This window comes from Meleagris gallopavo, chromosome 20 (assembly GCF_000146605.3).
Source record: "Meleagris gallopavo isolate NT-WF06-2002-E0010 breed Aviagen turkey brand Nicholas breeding stock chromosome 20, Turkey_5.1, whole genome shotgun sequence".
Lineage (NCBI taxonomy): Eukaryota > Metazoa > Chordata > Aves > Galliformes > Phasianidae > Meleagris > Meleagris gallopavo.
In genome coordinates this window covers 4,309,789-4,312,727 of record NC_015030.2, presented here as the reverse complement: position 1 = coordinate 4,312,727, position 2,939 = coordinate 4,309,789, and the positions used below count along the sequence as shown (strand labels likewise).

The window sequence follows — 2,939 nt, the reverse complement described above, 5'->3', positions numbered from 1 at the left end:
CGGACGAGAGGCGCGCGTCGTGCGTGTGCCGCGCGTGTCCGTGCGATCCCCGCAGGCCCGCGGGTGCTCACAGCTGCCCCGGGGTGCGGGTAGGGCGCTGCTCTGTGTCGGGCACAAACCCATGTTGTTCCCCCGGCTCCCGATCACCCCCGCGCGTGCCCTGCGCCAGGCCCGGTGCTGGCACCCGCGTGGGTCTGTCCCTTCCCAGCCCAAATCTGCGATGTCTGCAGCGCGGAGCTCCCCACCCGCGGTGTCACTCGTTTCCTCTGCTGGAGGGGGACCAGAGGGTCCACCAAGGACATCTTGGGGACACCCCGTCCTCCCTGTATTCCTCCCCGAGAAGGTTTGTGCTTTGTACCCTACTCTGCTCCTCCTGGCTGAATGCCTGCACAGACAGAACCCTCTTCTCCATTTTCCTAATAGCAACCATAAATTTATTCTTGCTTCCAACCTGTCAGGTCCCCACATGACACACGGTGTCCTCCAGCCTGCGCCGCAGCGATGGATTGAACTTTAGTCTCCGAGCAATTAAGGTGACCTGAAACTGCACTTCATTAATGGTTGTTATGCAATAAAAACGATAAAACTGCCCTTATTTGCAATATAAAAAAGCAATTTGTTTTAATTTATGTTTTTAAATTCTTGCTAAGTTCTTCCCGGGCTCTGCCAGGCATTGACCTTTGAGGTGGGAGGAGTGGAGTGGGTTGCTTTGTTGGGACAGGATTAGGGTTAGGGTGTCCCCATGTGTCCCCCTCTGGGCTGCAGCCTTGAACGGGCTCAGTGCCCCAGCTCTGCCAATTGCAAATCCGCTGCTGCTCTCTCCTGCCGCTCTGCTCAGCGAGGTGCACACACACGTGAGCACACACGCATGTGTGAGCGTGCCTCCCCCGCTGAGCAGCACAGGACAAAGGCTTTGCCCCAGCGCAGCAGTGTGAGACCCTCGTGGGGATTTGATGCGTTTTCATAAAACAGAGAGAGATTTTGAGCTGCCCCTCAGCCACCTGTTCTAATTACAGTTAATTGCAGCTGCCTGCAGCCCCTCAGGACCTGCTTATTCTCCTGGGCTCCCCACACCAGAGCAGGAGGGATCGGGGCCGGGGGCAGCTCTGAGCTGGGGGTCCCAGCAGACCCCGTGTGGGGATGCAGCTGTGGGCATACTGTAGGGCTGCTTGGAGGAGCCCGAGCCGTGCAGCACAGGGCTGGAGGTGGGGCACCACCCTACTGTCTCTATGCTGATGGTGGTGCTGGAGGCTGCCTTCGGCTCCCCCTGCTTTCCTCACAGCGTTGGGGCCGCGTTGTTCGGTAGCGGGGTGCTGATGGGTTGCAGGTGAGCATCCACACGTGGTTTGCATTGCAGAGAGGTTGGGGACACAGCAATTGGAAACACATTGCCCTGTGGGACTGCCCTGCATGCAGGCGGCCAGGGATGAATTCTGCAGCCCTGCGTCAGATTGGCTGCAGCAGCAGTACCTACCTGATTTCCTCTTTTTAATGGGGAGGAAAATGGAGTTTCATTCATCACTTGGGCTTTAAAAATTGCCTGAGGAGTGTTTGCTTTTGAAAGCAAAAAATCGATAGCGGGAAGAAAAGAGAAAGAGGGAAATGGGAAGCAGTGGTGTAAGCAGATGGATGCCAAATCCCCCCTGGGCTGGAGACAGTGGTAGGGAAGTTGGTAACACGGTCAGGGCATCACCAGAGGGGTTGGGGCCCTCAGAAGTTGAGATTTGGCAGGATGCTGCACTACCCATCCTCACAGGCTGCACATCCCACACTGCGGTGTTGCAGTGCTCTCGGTGCTTGCTGGGTTCCTGGTGGCCTTTCAGCATGTAGAGAAGCCACCTGAGCCCTTTTTTCTACCAGTGTTGAGTTAGGGGCCATGTAAAACTAATTGGATAAACATGATTTCCCCTCTAACTCGGTGCAGATGTCCTGGTGCAGCAGTGAGGTGCTCTCCCTTCCCAGCCAGATGGGCGTCTGTGTCCCACGTTTTGTGCCTGCTTGGGTAGGAGACATCCAGCCCTACCCCACAGCTGGGGACAGCTGGGGAGGGGAACCCCCAGCCCTGGGGTCGTGGCAGCACTTCTACTGCTTAGGGAGTGTGGGGGGCTGAGAGGAGGTCACAGTGTGGAAAATGTCCCATGTCCAGATACTGTATCCCATATCTGGGTGCTGTGTACCAGGCCTGGGTAGTACATCATATATCCTGGTACTATGTCCTATGTCCAGGTACTGCATCCAATATCTGGGAATGACATCCTATATCCTGGTACCATATCCCGTATCCTGGTACCCTGTCCCATGTCTGAGTACAACGTTCCGTATCTGGGTATGACATCCTATGCCAGTGTTCCATGTCCCATATCTGGGTACCATATCCCATTCCCAGGTACTGCAGCCCCTCCAGCTTTTGCCCTGTGCTACTGGTGCCAATTCTCACACCTGGGCACTGCTCTGCCCCACACTGTCCTCTCTCCATGGCCAGTACCATCACTATTCCCATCTGTGTGCCCTGTCCACACAGGTCCCTTCCAGCTGGGCAACCTTAACCCAGAACGGAGGGCTTGAGATGAAAAGAGGGGCAGCCCCCATTGCTGCTGGGGCCACGTCTCTCATGGGTATTTTGATGTCAGAGCACCACAAAGCAATCAGTGCTGCTGCCTCAACCCTGGCAGCACCTGGAGGGAATTAGGCAGGCGTGCTCCACCTCCCTGCAAACCTTTTGTAGAGCAAATTCTTGTGGTTACCCATTGCAATTGCTGCAAATTATACAAGCACTGTGTATTTTGTTCCAATGGGAACATGCAGTTGGCTTGGACCGCTCCGACCTGCCACCATGCCTGCAAAGCAAGTCAGCCTGTGGGTGGTGGGCATCCCTTTATTCCTTCCCCCTTTTTAAGGGTTGATCCCTTGCAAAGCCTCCGCACCCTCACTGGGAAGCG

General features: G+C 55.9%; 1 long non-coding RNA gene across 1 annotated transcript; it reads left to right on the top strand.

The window, feature by feature from the left end:
• The first annotated feature begins 6 nt into the window (after positions 1–6).
• On the top strand, positions 7–595 carry LOC109370548. The gene is made up of 2 exons (XR_002120791.1): positions 7–343; positions 459–595. It is a non-coding gene; the product is annotated as an uncharacterized LOC109370548 (long non-coding RNA).
• Positions 596–2,939: the final 2,344 nt, after the last annotated feature.